General features: G+C 40.8%; 1 non-coding gene across 1 annotated transcript; it reads left to right on the forward strand.

The window, feature by feature from the left end:
* Nucleotides 1–4,907: 4,907 nt before the first annotated feature.
* LOC136506291 (small nucleolar RNA R71) lies at nt 4,908–5,015 on the forward strand. Its single transcript, XR_010771506.1, has one exon. It is a non-coding gene; the product is annotated as a small nucleolar RNA R71 (small nucleolar RNA).
* The last annotated feature ends 12,529 nt before the right edge of the window (nt 5,016–17,544 follow it).

Consider the following 17,544-nt stretch of genomic DNA (forward strand, 5'->3'; position numbering starts at 1 on the left):
ACAACGGCATAGTTCTTGAATCCTAAGCACCTCATTGATATCACCCTCTCTGGATTCCATGTTCTTCTAGGCTTCTGCTACTTGTCTCTTCATTGATCCTTCCTGAGTTTTAGTCGTGGTCTTCTCTGAATGAAGCTGAGAATCTTTCTATCGTTCAACTCTAGTTAGCACATGTTCCTGCATAGATGAGGGCTTCTCCTTCTTCATTGAGGACAAGCATGGCATAGCTGGGTCCTCCTAAAACTTGATATGAGCTCCTTCACAATATCACCCTAGAGAAGTAAAACTTGTACCGATAGTATGTTCTGGAGTCTGTCCATCTAATCAACTACCATTTCTAGTATCTGAGCTTGCTAGGCTATCATCTGCTCATCGCTCAACTAAGTTGCAGAAGTCGTTTGATGACTCTGATTACAGGTATTCTTTCCTTTGACATCATCTCCTGGGTTCACCATCTGATGTTAGGCAAAGGTAGAATGAGCAAGACTATAAAGACATAAAGAAGGGTACGGTGTAAGAGAAAAGATGACAATGATTAGGATTGATACTAAGATAGGTAGGATAAGAGAGGACACTACCCCACTTAACACAGATCAAGCTAATCCTCAAGATAATACCTTTCGGGCCTCCTTCAGGTGGCGGTTCATCATGCCTTCGGATTCACCCAAGTCCTATGTTTGTCGATCAATAGGGTCGGAGTCCTAGGGGGATTTGGGTAGTTCCTTTGTATACGGGCATGGTGCTCGAGTACATGGGAACCGATGGATACATTTCATGCTCCACGATTGAGGGGTAGGCGGCAGGTGGTGACAGCCCTGTCCGTCCTTTGTAATCTCTCACATTTGGGTATGGTGTAGGAGTCTAAATTGCCTCATGAGGTTGCTGATAGACTAGTACTCGGAGGTCTCCCCTCCCATCTTATGCTTAGGGTTTAGTTGTAACCATGTATTTGTATGATCATCTGCTTATCTTACCATATTCTACTTAGGATAAGCCTGCTCTAGTTTAGGTATATTCTTTTATTCTTTATTCTTTATTCTTTCTTTTATCTTTATCCTTGAGATTCGCTTGAATGTGTGTCACACTATCCAATATTTATACTGGCTTAACCCTGTTATGAACTTTCGTCTATTATACAGTCATGTTATCTTGTCCATGTCCCTATTAGAGACTTTTACACCATGCCTTCTTTAGGAAAATATAAATGAATGATACCCGAATACTTCCGGGTGAAATACTACAACGATATATCCGTGAGCTTATAGAATATTTATGTATGCGTTCAGATATATCATCAAGGCATTTTTGGTGCCATTGCTAGGAAACACAAATCCTAGTGGTGATGCTAAGAAATGCCAACAGCTGGTTCTTCAGGTGTTGGATCAGCGGCGAAGAACTACCGGTCCAATGTACGAGTCAGCCTTGCAAAGGCACTCCTGCATGGTGCTGCTTCTATCTTCTGCAAATTCATGGTTAAAGATTGCATAGCATATAAACTAGCATTCCGGTTAGGTAATGGAACCTCGTTTGTATAGCCACAGTACGTCATTACAATACTTCCATCATCTTTCCTTTTAAGCATATGAGCATGTCAAAACTATTCAAAATCAATATATAGTCAGGGCTCAGTGATAATTGAAAGTGAGGAAGTATGCAAGAGACTCATGTTGGTGGCGATCTGAGTGACCAAAGAGGTACAATCAACGTCACCATTAAGAGTGAAAACTTCTAACCATTGACACATCATGAATTGTATAGGGGAAACTTTCTTTCTTTTTACCATGGCATACATCAATTTTAATTCATCTATTCTCACGGTACGTATGTCTGACCTGGGAAACATTGTCATCCCTAGCCACTTATGCATGAAACACAAAGTTGGGTTGTGAATATCATTGGTTTGGGGATGAAAGAAATCAGTTTTCCCATAAATTTCTCTCCAAAATTTTACTCTATCAAAGTCTTGGATAGCGGAGTCTACATCGATGGCACATTGTGCATCAAAACCTAGGAGCAGATTTAAATCTTTCTAGGAGGGCGAATACTCTTTTCTGAAAAATCTATAACTCACCCCCGTGTCTGTGATTGTTAGGGTGCACAAAAATTCCATAGTCAAAGCTTTAGAGCCCAACTCCGAAACATCCCAAAAATTCTACCATCCTACAACTTGAAATATTAAATCAAATTCAGCGTCCATACCTATGTTTTGAAGTAGTTGAGGATTGTACATGCTTGTGAGTGAAAATGTCCATGGCCTCAGTTGCTGGTACTTCTCCTTCTCTTGGCGGGATCACCAGCGGATGTCCTTCTCATCCATCAGGGTGTTAATCTGTGCTTGAGCAGGGGCCATAGCGGCTCCAGCAGATGGTTCATCTACTCGCATGTAAGAGCCAACTCGGGATGACATACTCCAGGTGGAGCGAGAAGACGACGTCCAAGAGAATTTGCTTCTGAGCTTGTTCATCATCCTGCAAAATATCGACAAGAACAAACAAAACCTTTGGAACGGATTAGGGTAAAAAGAGTTAGCAATCAGCCATCAAGAGGTTAGTCATTCTTGAGGTAAGAAGTATTTTTTGAATTGGCAGAATTTTAGCAGGATCTCTATCTTATATTTTTGGATTTTCTAATTTCTACGGAACTACTATATTTGGATTTTCTAAACCATAGAGGAGGAATTCAAATTCGGAGGCTTAGTAGAAAGTTTTCAGCTAAGCTTGAGGAGAGCTAAACCCCGGAGCTTGGTATTTATAGATGGGAGGAGTAGCAGGCAGGGCGGCCTGGCGGTGGGGCCAGCCAGCCCCACCCTAGGCCCAAATGGCCTCATCCACCACCAGCTGGTACTTTGCTTCGAAGTTAAGCAAAATCTTGCTGCTTTTGATGCAGATGCGCTCGAATTGTTCGATGGTAGTGTACGGTGGTGGTTGAGTGGGTCCTAGGTGCCTCCTATGGGTCTGTATATCTGTATTTCCTCTGTATACAAATGTATATATATATATATATATGCTATGCAGAAACATATTTTATGATGCAATGAAACATGACTATATGTATTCATATTATTTTTATGCCACCACAGTGAATATTCTTATAGGTTTTTACGCACTGTAAAATTATTTACATGGGCCTTGAGATTTATAATGATGTGATAAAACTTTTATTTTATTTTCCAAATGCAATGTAAATGCAGAAAAAGTAAGTATGCTAAAGTAAAAATAATTCATGCAATGTGAAGAAGTAAATATGGATAACTACCGATTTTACCTCCCGGCGAGGGTTCAGAATTTTGAGTTCGCTGAACTAGACTTCTCTGGTCTTGTTCATTCCTCGGGTGCATCAATTGGTCCTGATGATAGAGACCTTGATGGCGGTACTTCCTTCTTGTGCCACACCAATTTAGAGCATTGCTCAGGTCTTGGCTTGAAGGCAAATTGCTCCTCTTTCCTATTGATATGGAATCGAATTTCTCTAGCTCCAACATCAATTTGTGCATTTGTGGTGCTCAAGAAGGGCCTCCCAAAGAATGAGGGGCATGTCTTCCTACATATCAAGCACCACAAAGTCGATTGGCATGAAGAAGTTTCTTATTTTTACCAGAATATTCTCAGCGATTCCTGCTGGGTAGCGAACTGATTGGTTGGCTAGTTGCAGGCACATTGATGTTGTCGAAAGTGTTGAATAGTTGAGTTTATCGAAGACAGCTTTGGGCATGACACTAACGCTTGCACCAAGATCACATAGTGCATGTTCAAAGTTCTGGTTTTCGATCGAGCAGTTGATAGTGGGGCATCCTGGATCCTTCTTCTTTATAGGTGATGTGTTTAGGATGGCCGCACTACATTCCTCCGTTACTTCTTTACAGTTGATAGTGGAGCAGTCTCTTGTTGTTCAGAATGTCTCGGAGATACTTTGCATAGGTAGGTAATTGTATGGCATCTAGCAGAGGAGTATTGATATATAACTTTTGAATTACCTCCACAAACTTACCAAACTGCTCGTCTACTTTGGCTTTTCGATTTCTGCGTGGAAACGGTAGGAAGTTTGTGTCATGGAAGTCATGTTGGATCTTCTGTTCCAGTGGCTCCACTTCTTCAGCTTCATCGTTTTTCTTCTCTTCCTGTGTTGCCGATGTCATACCTGCCCTTGTTGGATAAGGAGGATCACGAGTAGACTTGCCACCTCTTGTGGTGATGGCATTAACCTTTTTAGGGTTAGTGGCAAAAGGCAGAGCAGCGGCTAGCTAAGCTATTTGTTATTCTATCTTTTTATTATAGCTAAGTTGGTCCTTTATAGCAAAAGAAAAACTATCCATTTTGGTATTTTATATTTTCTAAAACCATATCATTAGAAGCAAGCTTTTAGGAAATGTTTTCATTAATCTTGCCTTGTTCTAAGATCAAATTTCTCAAGGATTATTGATTGGGATTGAAAGAATTATATTAGTTATCTGGGTACTTACCTTGGTAATTTGATCGTTGTTGTTGACCCCTTTGTTTTGTTGCTGTGAACCAAAATTGTTGATGATGAAGTTCACATCATGTTGTGTTTATAGGTAGTTATTTCCTGAGTGCCCAATAGTTCCACAGATGTCACATAGGGTTTGCGAATCATAGATGTCTTGGATGGCCTGTCTATCCTTCTTATAATTGGCTCGCTATTCGAGCCAATTTAGCAATACGTCCATCTTGGTAGATAGTGCACACACCTCTTCATTGGCTTCGTCACTCTTCTTGCAGTGTTGGATATTGCCTTGAGACTAGCCTTGGTTGGAGGCTATCTTTTCCATGAGAGCTTCAACTTTTCCAAGGGTGAGTGACATAAATGCTCCTCCACTCGTAGCATCAAGTTGTTCATGAGCCTTCTTAGTTAATCCATGGTAGAAGCCTTGCATGAGCAACCAATCCTCCATCCCATGATGAGGACAATATGAAATGTATTCTTGAAAGCATTCCCATGCTTCTAGAATGGTTTCACCTTTCTGTTGCTAGAAGTTGGAGATTTTTCCTTGTAAGGCATTGGTTTTGCCTATAGGGAAAAACTTGGCTAGAAAGGCCTTTGAACACTTTGCCCATATGTCTATGTCTTCTTTGTTAGCATAGAACCACTGCTTCGCACGTCCTTGATGGTGACTGTGCTACTAATCTCTAGGAAATTCTAGAGATGAGCACTAGCATCTTTATGTGCCTTTACGCTGAATGGGCTAGCTTGCACCATGATGATGAGGATTGGCTTGAGTTCAAATTCAAGGTTCTTGGGCTTGAGCGTTGGTCTAGTACAAATATTCTCAGTGCTTGGAGCAGAGAACTCACGTAGTGTCTTGTCAGCCATAGCTTCGAAAACTAGTGTCGAGCTGCCTCTTGATTGGTTTGATTCTGATTAAGAAGCTTGGCCTGATGAGCCTTGTGCTGTTCTTTGGAGTGTAAGCTTCTAAGTGGATCAAAACCAGCCCTGCAATACCCTGCATAAGATATAAATAAATAGAAACAAGGGTAAGCCTGCCAGAGCAGTGATGCATAGTTATGATATCATCAATAAGTATTATTTTGATCAATTCTCTTTTAGCCTGTGCCCTCTCCGGCAACGGCGCTAGAAATGTTTGTTGGTACTTCCTAGCATCACTGCTAGTAATGACACTAAGAAGTACCCTTGGTATTTAATTGTGACTTAGAAAGAATATTTATATATGAAGAATTCTGCAAGCGCACAGATCGATATAACATTGTAGCACTTCATCCATGAGTATTTCAGGTATCGTTATTTATAGTTTACCACATGGAGGAGCGGTGGCTAGAGATATTGATAAACATGATACTTATGATGAGATCATTAACTAAACACTTACTCTAAGTAGGGGTAAGCCAATAGATATATAAATAATAAGTGTATGGCAATGATAATAATCTAGAGGTAGAAACAGATACTCATAAATGTAGTATAGCTAGACTAAGTAATAAAACAAGAGAAAGATTCCTAAGTCATTCCTATTTACCAAGTCTTTTGTACACCAAAGCATATATACTTTCATCTATAGCATAATTAACTCTTCAACTACACATAAGAGACATTACTAAGAAAGATCAAGAACAAAGCCTGACTTCTATCGCAAGAGCGTCCTACTTGGACTACAAACGAGAGGTGGACTACAAAGGACTCAATGAGACTGTCACTCTCATGATCTACCACACGATCTGGAATGTAGGGTGCATCCGCAGTAAACAACGTATAAGCACCACGCTTAGACAATGTCGACCACTTAACCCACTCGAGTATTGAGCTAAGCGCTTTGCGAACTTATTCATAAACTTAGTATTAACTATGACTATATCAAGCATACTACCAAAGCAAACTAAGAACATGATAGATAGAAACATAATATATATTAAGAACAAAGTCATAAAATATAAGCCTCCAGATGACGAATCCTGAATCCTGAACAGTAGCCCAACTCTACTTGAATCTTACTAGCTAGACTATACTAAAGCTTTGAGGAATTGGAGATCTATTCGATTCTCTCTGGTTGATCTTCTTGAATAATTGTGGTAGCTTTTGATTGAAGATGAAGATGCCTGGAGGAGGAGGTATGGGGGCTATTTATAGGGGGAATCAGGAGTCCTATGGGCCCATGAATCCATGGCAACAACAAATCTGAGCCCTCGAATCAAACCGACCTTGAGCAACGGCGTAGATTGAATCTTTAAGGCGGTGGAGAACCGACATAACAAGGAGGGGCTGACACATGGGGCCCATAGGCCGGTCGGCCTGCAGGTGGGGCGGTGTGTTGTCTTCTAGATAAACGCAATTTGATCTGACGGGTGGCCCACAAGGAGGGGCTGACACACCGCCACATTTTGGGTTGGGTGGCGGTGTGTTGTCTTCTAGATGCTTCCAGAGTCTTCCTAAGTCGGTTTCGTTGCGGATAAATGCAATTTGATCTGACGATTGGGTCCACCTTGCTCTTTTTCTGAATAAACCCTGCTAAAAACACAGATTCGCCGAAACTCATGAAATTTATCAGTTTAAACCCCTAAACCTATGTTGGTGATCATATTCTTGCATTTACACAAGTTATATTGGCGATTTATAATGAGTGTTAATTACCGTCAACATCTACCTTATTTGTAGCACATGATTGTTACATTGCATTGGCTTGCTTTTTGAGGTCGTTGAATTCAACTACATGAAATTGACAGTCACAATCAGCAAACTCATGCAATGCAACTACAACATATTATAAGGACTAAGGCAACACTTTGACTTTACTGTATATCTAGCCTATGAAATCTGAGGCCACATCTTACTTTCATTCTTGCTTCTGTATCTTCCTTTCTGCTATTGTTTCATACTACCTGCACCAATGAGGGAACTACTGAGGTGCTTATCTTCATTGAGCTGGTCAGAATCAACTGCTGCCAATGATGTTTAATTCCACTACGTGATTGTTTTACTACTACAAACTGGGGCATGCTATTTGGGTAATGCAAAAAAATTAGTGATGAGTCCTTGGTATGTTGTCTTCAAGGGGCGTTGACCCGGAGTTTACTCCAAATGGCCAGACTGCTAGGAGCAAGTCCTTGGATTTGCTGGTGCTTCCTATTGCAAGTATAGCTCTTACGAGGACGCAATTCATGATTTTAACTCAAGAACCAACTCAAAACCCCTATTTCCTAGTGATCATGATCTCTGTCTTGGGAAACCAGCAGCTGCACCACTCTCTTTCTCTTTTAAAAATGTTGTCATTGTTCTCCTTTCAGTCTATGTGTGTCCTGTGGAAGAAGTTGAGAGCATGTGTACTTGTTGTAACTGTGATGGTTAGAGTTGCTTTAGCTGGACTTGTGATGGTTAGAGTTTGAACTGGTCTAATATGAGTTGTTAACTGTCAATGTGTTGTTGCCAATGGCTGGGGTGTGCACACCAACAGCCATGCAGGCAAATAAATAGCTTCCCAATATCATAGTTGGAGTCAGTTGGGGATAATTGACACATGGTCTAGGAAAACAAACAAAATCTTGGCCCAGCCAAACCTAACTGGTCCATGGAAAACAAACATGCTAGGTTGCGCCAGCTGGGTCGGCCTGGTGCTGCCCTAGCCTAGCTCCTTCGCACCGGCCACCTAGGTCTAGGCAAACAAACAGCCCGTAACGATGGACACAACCACAGATGAAGCATAGCATGTCAGCGAGGTTGTCCAGAGAGGACGTGACGAATAATGTCTTCCCTCCAAAGTCCAAACATTGGTTAGATGCATTTATACTTGTCCATATATGTATCTCAATTTTGTGGTGCTCAGCTCTCAGCGTAATAATAACCACGAAAACAATGCTACTGGGACAACTTCATTCCTTTTGGTAGCGTTTGGTTGCTCGAATCGAACCGTGCACGTACAGGTGCATCTTGGATAGCCACGTGAGGCCCACATGTCCCATTGTTTGGTTGCCGGATTGAACGATTTTATCCAAGATAAGCATCCAGATGCCTCGAATATACATTCTAGATTCTCTATAATCATGTGTGCTGAAAAAAAAACGGAACGATGTGATTCAAGACGAGCCTCTCGCACTCTCGCATTCACATTTCGTCTCCCTCCCTTTCCGTGTCCTCGGCAACTCGTGGACTTGCGTGCCTCAGGCCGCACAAGCTGCTGCTTCTCGCACTTGGCCCTAATAGCAAATCTGTGCAAGTATGTATTACACACATAAAATTCTTGGATCGACTCATACAACCAACCAAACATGATCTTGTACTGAACCATACCATTCCATACAACCATCCAAACAAAAATCATGTATCATCATGTACAAGTAAGCATCCTATTCAGACTTGTCTCATCCATAATCTATCCATCCAGGATGATCCATCCCATTTGTGTGTATAAGCATTCTACGGATGTAGGACCCGTGAGCGAACCCAGTAAGAATTGTGTAAAGAGCCCGGTCTACGGCCCAACTTCGCAATGACGGGCCACGGAAATGCAGGGCTCGCAGGGCCTTGAAGCGCAGGACATTCTCGTGTAACCATTGTGGATAAGACGAGGTTTTAAATCTCCGGCTATAGCTGCTGCTATAGCCCGCTATAGCTGTTTGAGAAAGATCAAACTATTTATGTTTATGTACAACTTAGCCGCTATAGCCCGTTATATCCTCATTTAGTTTCGCTATAGCTTTTTTTGAGGTCATCCGCTAAAATGTCTTAGCTGGAGATTTAAAACACTGATCCAAGATCGATGCATTTTTACAATCGAAAACATTCGCCTCCAGATCTGCCAATTAAAAAAAAAAAACTCCAAATCTGCCAGAGTGATGATGCATGGTTCTGACCAGTTAGTAATCGCCAGGCAGCTCGAAGATATTTTTTAAAAATTCAACGTACGTGCGTCGTATGTACAGCGACAAGACGTGTACGCACATTCTGTTTACAATTTAATGGATCCCCTGTCTAGTAGAGATACGTCCATGACTTGAAATGGTTACAAAGTGGCCAACTGACCTTTTCTTATGACCTTTTCTTAATTATACATTGTCATATTATTACCAACACCTGCTTATATTTTGGTTGTCGTTGCAAAATAAATTATAGCTCTCCAATTTTATAAAAAGAGGAAAACATATAAATAAGTATATGACACTTTTTCTCCCGTTATAACGCATGGCCACATTTGCTAGTATACAATAATAGGTAAAGACCTAAAAACGCCCAACCGACCACACAGCCTTATCCATACCAGCACGCTCAACCGTTGCCTTAGACTCACGGGCATCTCTCTCTCTCTCCCTCGGTGACCTCCTCCCCACGGCTCCACCCTATCTCCCGTACAGCGGCGCCGGCGGTGCCGGCAAGGTAGGCGGCAGCCTCCTCCTCCTCCTCATGGATCTACTCCTTAGGGTTCCGTCGAGCTCTCTCTCTCTCTCTCATCTTCCACGGCTCTGACAGGCTTTGAAAGGAAAGGTTTGGAGGGAGGAAGGTCAGCCAAGCGGTGGGGATGGCTAAAGGGAGGTTAGTGGCCCGAGCGATGGCCGAGCCAGGTTGGGGCAGGGGAGCTCCGATGAGGAGGGGAGAAGGCGGCCGCCGCAGGCGCTCTAGGGCTTGGTCAAGCGCCGCGGCGGGGGCGAGGGCGAGGAGGAAGAAGGACGAGGACGAGGATCCAACCATAGGTAAAGACGGCCGTGCGTTAAATGTGTTATCTCTATGCTTCCAATATCCATCTAAGTATATTATAAATAAAATATTGTTCAAAAGTTACTCATTTGGCATATATAACACAATTTTTAATGGTTAAACGACATGTGACTATCAGCCCCATCAGGACCGGTACTCTTAACAGTTTTTCCTGTATTTTTCTGATGGTTTTAGGTCGTTAGGAGTGTTCCTCTCTATAAACTATGGTAGTGTGTACTGCCCAGGCTCAACAATGATAGGAAGAAAAATTGCAAGAAGGCCGGCGGCACGTGCTTTGACATTGTGCCACTCGAGCGAGGGCGAATGAGCGATCACACGCTTGTGATCTAGTTAACTTCTGCTTGCGGAAGAGTACGTTGTCGACACGGCAAGAATATTCTGACTCAAATGGATGGATATACTACATCGTCGTTGGCTATGCCGTGTTTTGCTTATCATCATTATTTACGAGTATATATTTGAGTGTGCGAGCCACATTTGCCGGCTAAATAAAGTGCATATGGAAATATGGGACATTGGCCCTGTTTGGTACAGTTTATCTGGGAAGCGCTTCCCAAATAAGCTGTACAAATAGAGTAAAAGCGACGGTCAAAATAAGTTGTTCTGATCCAACTTCTGCTTTTTAGTACAAATGAGAGTGGTGGGAATAAACGTGGCCAGAATAAGCTGTTGAAAAACGTAGCATTTGGTTGTTGATTTTAGCTTATTTTAGCCTTGAGCAGCTTATAAGTTCCAATCCATTGTGCGTCGCTGTAAGCCAACGCATACGTTACATGCCACGTGCTGCATTTGGCGTGCGTCCAAATTAAAGGACCAGGTGCAAGCTAAGACTCCGGCTACATGTCTATAAGACACCCAAGATTTTGACATCGATTTAGCATTAAAAATATTAGGGTGTTACCTCAATTGTGCTGGATTTCCTCGGAGTTCAAGTGTTCTCACGTATTTCAATAGTCTAATCCAACATTATAAAAAGTTCGTGCTACAATTATATATATTCTGGCATGCATCGCTTCATTTATTTATAGGTACTCCGTCCTTTCACATCGCTTATAAAGGGGTTGTGAAAATCTTTCAGAAGTTTTACAGTGGTTGAAAAACATATTTATTAGAAGATCGAAATCAAACAATATAGAATAGGAGGTACTAATATAAATAAAAGCATTCAAAAACATCAAAATTGGTGGAGCCAGACCATATATTTATAATTTAATTGTATTCGGTAAAGGTAAAATAGTAATTCATTATATGTTAGTAGACAAACTCGAAAAAAATGTTAGTAGGCGAAAACTAATATAATATTCTAAGAGTCATTGTGGTCTAAGTTTAAAATTTTGACCTTCTGTTTTTTGGCTCTGTGTCAATAATTATTTACAACCCGAAGTCCTAAGTATTTTTAAGATAAATACTAACTAGGCCAGTTGGCAAAGGCAGTAGAATCTGGCCGGATATGACTGATGAAACAAATCAACTAGGTCAACCAAGGCTTAATAGCTAACAGTACGTAGCACGACGAAGCTTGCGGCGAATTGAAGGCACATGAACACAGCTCGATCGGTATGTACCAACTGAAAAGAACTGGAATCTCGCTCCGATCCACCACGTGAAGGCCACCAACGATTTATTATATTATGTGGTAATAATAATATAAAAAAGAAGGATCGGATATTCGGATCCAAACAGCAAATCAAGCGTGACCTGAACCATCAAACATTTAGTAAATCAAACAGCAAATCAAGTGTTGTTTTGTGAGTTGTGACGACCGTCGTCGCCGCTCACGCACGCAGCATTGAGGTTGCCCTTCCCTAGCTCTCGGATTCCGATTCTCTTGCACCCTCTGCTCGGCTGCCAAGGGATTTTCTCTCTTGTAACGGTCAACAATTTAATGCTAAGCCTTACCTTAGGGCTCGTTCTCTTAGCCCCGATTCCACCAGAAATCATTCCAGGTGATTAAAGATTATATAAATTAGCACAACATTCCAGGTTCGAATCGTTCCAGGGATCCAATCCTTCGAAACCCAACAGGCCCTTATTGGATTCATCCAAGCATTTTGTGTGTGTGTGTGTGGGGGGGGGGGGGGGGGGGGCTCCCTTCTTTTGATGAAAGAGACATGTTTGCTTATCTATCTCTTACTAATGAGCACTTTGCTCTAATTCATTATAGTTAATAACTCTGTTTCTTTTCTATTAGCAGATCATTGAAATTCAAGTGTAGACCCATAGCTATGATATCTTTGGTGGTTTCCCTAAGGCTATCGCCGGTGCAGTACATATTTACAATGGCGGCGACTTAAGTCAACTGCCAGTGTTTAATCTATACTAGTATATCTTAGATGACCACCAGTGTAAATATGTGCACTTATACTAGTGGTAGCATGAGAGAAAACACAAGTATAGAACTATTTACATTGTCAATTATATTCATTTAAGCTTCTGACATTACAAATATTTTTATAAATACCCCTTTTTCCCTAAGGAGCACTGTTCGGCCCGAGCAGCACTCTGTTGTTGGCGTCCTTAGAGGTCAAAAAGTGCAAAATACACTACCCAGGTTTTGACCTTCATTTTTTGAAGGAGGTTACCGAACAAGGTAAGACAATGCCTATCCTATGTCCTTTTGGTTGAATCCTCCACAATTTATGGCCTAATTAGATGTAGATTTTCATGGCTTTTTTACGGAACAGATTTTCATGGTTTTTGTATGGTGAGACAATGCATGGCATTTAGGTACCGTATTAAGTAAAGTTCATGTCCTAAAATTGTTGCTTATTAGGTAGCTTCATGCATTTCTTCGATTATATATATATATATCATCAATTTCATAATTTGTGGATTCTAGCACCACCATTCATGAATCAAAAATAGATCTAGATCTAGATGGTGAATTTGTTTATTAAAATATATTTACTAATTGTTCACACCTATATGTTAATTTATTCATCGGTGAATATATATATCTAGTTATATAGAATGTTATTTTAAGACCATTGAGCAAATATTTAATCATTTGAATAATTAGTTATTTACTCATACCTGAATGTTAATGTCATTTTCAGTATGATGGCACACCTTTTTGTTTACCGGGTGTCTCGGTTAGAGGCATAGGGTCTCATGTATTTAGCTCAAAAATCTTTTTTACGCTCATATACATGTATCTTTACCACACAAACAATTTTTAAAAATAGCCAAATTGATTTCAAGAGCAGCTATTATGCCATCGATTATAGAAATGAGACATTTTTAGAGATGACTAAAACAGCCTCTAAAGATAAATTCCAGAAATGGTAAATCAACCGTCCCTAAAAACCGGAGTCAACCGTTCCTGAAATTAAAGAAAAAATACAAATATTTTGTGTGCTTGGGAGGTACCGCATGGTTGCAACTATTGCAAAGTTTGATTTTCGGCTTTTTCGCAAATGCATTTAAGGACAGCACAACACAATCACTTGTGACAAAGTATAAAATGATATGTTTTCATTAATTTCTAGGACTCTTGTATTTAATATTTTGGCTCCTAAACTATTTTTAAATGAAAAAATGAAGTTTAAGTTTTGACATATCACCGAGCACTACAATTTTGATATAAGGCATGTCAATACGAGATCATTTGCAAAATTCAAAATTTTGAATTTCAAAATCTAAAAACTATATATTTAGGTATCTAAACTATGTCAAATAAAAAATTGTCAACTACAATGTTTTAATCTCACCAGATCTACAATTCTAATATAAGAGGGTGTTTGAGACTGCTTCACTTCACGTTTTTCAGCTTCACTCTACGTTTTTTAGTCAAATGATTTCAACTCCATGCACTCTATTCGAGGAAAAATGGTGGAGTTGTGAGAGCACCTAAAGGGGTTAATGGAGACGGGGTTCCCGATCTTCCGTCAAGTTCAAGATAACTATCGATTTGGTGGAGAGCGACACACCGATTCGGCTTCAAATCACAAAGACTCGAACCCTGCAACCTTAGCACCACGTCTCCTCTGGCTATCAACTGTGTCACAATCCGGTTGACCTCGCCAAGAAGGCTAATCCCTGCTGCAAATCGAAGAACACAAGCAAGAACAAGATAAAACGCAACTCAAGTATAGTGACAATTGCGGATGTATGATTAAGCACTCGAATGTGGGACTTCACAAACCGATAACGATAACTGTTCAAAGATAGATTGATCTAAAGCAAAACCCAAACCCTAACGTAGGTGGCATCTACTGATTATATAGCCTGAGGTGCGTCCAAGGACCCCTCTTCACGTCCATAAGGTGTCCTAACACGTTACAAGGCCAACGGCCCAACAGACGGCGACACAGCACCCTGATAGATTCTAGACATCAACTTGTTTTCACGATTTTCTATTGATTCTGATGGAATTTTTATGTGGGACCACTTCCATTAGTTACCTTATCAAATTATCTTTCTATCCATATGTGGATCGTTGAAAACAGAGTCCGTATAAGACCTAGGCGTTCGTTTTACTACACGCTGCTCCTAGAGTCCGAGATGGACTTGAACTTGACTTGGATTGGGTCTCCAACTTGGTTTGGACGTCCTTGCTTGGCTCCTAAGGTGGTGGCCAAGGAGGAGGACGTCCTTGGGCATCTCTTAGGTGTTCTACATCTTCTTGGGGCATGCTCCAACTTGGGTCTAGATCCCAAATGTGAATAACAAGCCCACGACGACATCGCAGCACCAGACAAAAACAACGGCAGAATGTCTTAATGATTTGAAGACCTTGCCAACGTGATATTGGTGGGACCAGATCTATATGAAAGCTTATCAAATAAGCTTTCCATCAAGTGCTCATGGACCTCAAACTCTGAAAGGACCTTGATGTCGTCTAGAGGGGGTGAATAGGCCTGTTTAAAACAAACTCGCAGCGGAAGTTAAATTCTAGGTGCAGCACTGCTGCTCCCAAGGTGTAGTACTGCCGCACTACGACACTACCTCATAAAAGTACGGCACTGCCATGCCTGTAGACAAGCTCGAACAACAATTCAAAAACTGCCCAAGGAAAAGTAGATCGAGCAAATTACTGATGTTCATGGGGTAGTGTAGAGCCTATTCCACGACTTGGATGTTGGCGAAAGTTCATGAGCAAGTAGATTGAGACCAAACCCTAGAATCACCATAAATACAAGTATAGCAATGCAAATCATAAGAACACAAGTGAGACATCAATTTATCATGTGGTTTAGCTTGCCACTAAGTCTTGCCTATGTCCACATTATTGAGGTTGCCACAAAGGCTTTGGGTCTCTTTCAACCCTTTCCTCATTCTCAAGTCAAGAGAATAAACTCTTGAGATGACGGGTGATTTCACTAGCTGTTTGGGGTGATTACAAACCTTCCGGAGCTGCCACACAAGTTGGCAAGCTCCACAGGCAACGTTCTAGCCACATAGAAGCAAAGCTCCAAGAGTAATAAACACAACCGCCGACCAAAACATGAACCAAGTGCTCTAGGAGATGAAGAACGGTTGGGGCTGCTCTCTAATGCAGTTTGGAGGCTCAAACTCTCTTGGATTTGGAAGGGAATCAAAGAGAGAAGCTTGAGGGGCTCCAATGGTGAGTGAGGGAGAGAGAGAGAGCTCCTTTTCTGTTTTGGATGAGTTGGAATGAGTGAAGTGCACCAGAGGGACGTTGGGGAAGAAGGGGAAAGGTATAAATACCCCCCAACCCCAATGGTCACTTAAGTCGCGGTAGTGCCACGGCTCAAGTGCAGTAGTGCCGCACCAGGCAAGACAACAAGGGTAAGAGTGAAGTGTTGGCTGTCTTGGCTATGAATCTGAGGATGCATGTGTAAGTTTGAGCACTTGATAGCACATGTTAGCTTAAGCATTGTATCCCTCTTTATAATACGGCTTTTCCTATACTCAAATTCAAAATATCAAAGAATTTAAACACCTTTGAGTTGGTCACCGCATCCTTTTTATAGTAAGGGGCTCCACCATTGAATGTATTGTCCTCATTCCCATTATGCCTTAAGCATGTGACTTGAACTGTTTTAACCACTTGAGTCTTTAATGTCTTCATATGCCATTTCTTCTTAATATCACTTCATAAGAGGTTGCAATCATCTTTATCTCAGCTATTCGAGCAACCACACCTTGAGCATGTGACTTGAACTATTTCCATACATATGAGTTCACCTCAATGGCTTCAAGCCACTTTCACTAATGATTTGATCCTCACACAATATGACTCCTTATAGCTTGATTAGTTACTCGACTCAATGCGGCCATGGTACCTCGGTCCTCAAGCCATCGCTTGCCCTTCACCTTCACTTAGTCCCTCGAAGCCCTTTTCTTGCTATCTTCACCTTATCAAGCCATACTCAAGTCACATCATATTAAGTATTCATTGAAAAACTATTTCTTCAATAGTATGTTCCTTACTTGAATATCTTCTAGATATGAATGTTGAGATCAATCAAGCTTTAGTTTGATTCATATAAAGACATATATAAATCAACATCAATATGGTCAAGCCAATTCATGATTCCTTATATCCTCTTCATTTTGGCTTGATACTCCTAATACTCACTTCAATATCTATCTTCATACTTCTAGCTTGATCAAAGCAAATGCAAAGTGATTTTCCAAATCTTTATCCATACAAGCAAACCAACATAGAGACCGACTTATATCCAATATGAGTTGTGTCCTTTGTCATTTAAACCTTTGCTTGGTATTTCTTCACTTATGCATTCTTGACTCATTCTCCAATCCTTGATCAAAGCTAATCCACTATCAAACTCTTCTTGTTCATGCAAAGCAAGCCATTATTGAGACCAATCCAAAATCATCAACTCATGTCTCTTTTAATGTTTGCCAAATATGTTTGCTTTCTCATGATACTGTGATATTCCTCAACATAGAAGCCATTTCATCAACTTCATTTGTATTGTTGTCTTTCTCTTGAACTATATTATTTCCATGATCTTACAACACAACAATACACAATTTTGGCCTTGATTTGAACATTATATGGAATATCATCAAGTTTGCCTTCTTGTTGAACCTATATACACTTCTCATTTCACAGTCCACAAGTGTATACAATAAACTCAATTTTTTATTCAACACTTAGCATACTTGTTAGACCTTTAATGGTGTTGTCATTCAATTCACCAAAACCCACTAAAGTGCTAGATGCACTTACAAACTCACTCCAGGTGAAAGAGTTATGGCCTTCCCAATGGAGTGTTGTCGGGCTGCCGATGACCTGAAAGTTCAACTTTGATGGACTTGCACTTTGAGACACATTTGTATCTATAATCAAATAATGACATGTACATGTGGAACAAGTGAATTATACCAAAAAATCACTATGCAATATATAGGAATGAGCTCATCTTATAATCAATGGTC

Source organism: Miscanthus floridulus, chromosome 14 (genome assembly GCF_019320115.1).
Source record: "Miscanthus floridulus cultivar M001 chromosome 14, ASM1932011v1, whole genome shotgun sequence".
Lineage (NCBI taxonomy): Eukaryota > Viridiplantae > Streptophyta > Magnoliopsida > Poales > Poaceae > Miscanthus > Miscanthus floridulus.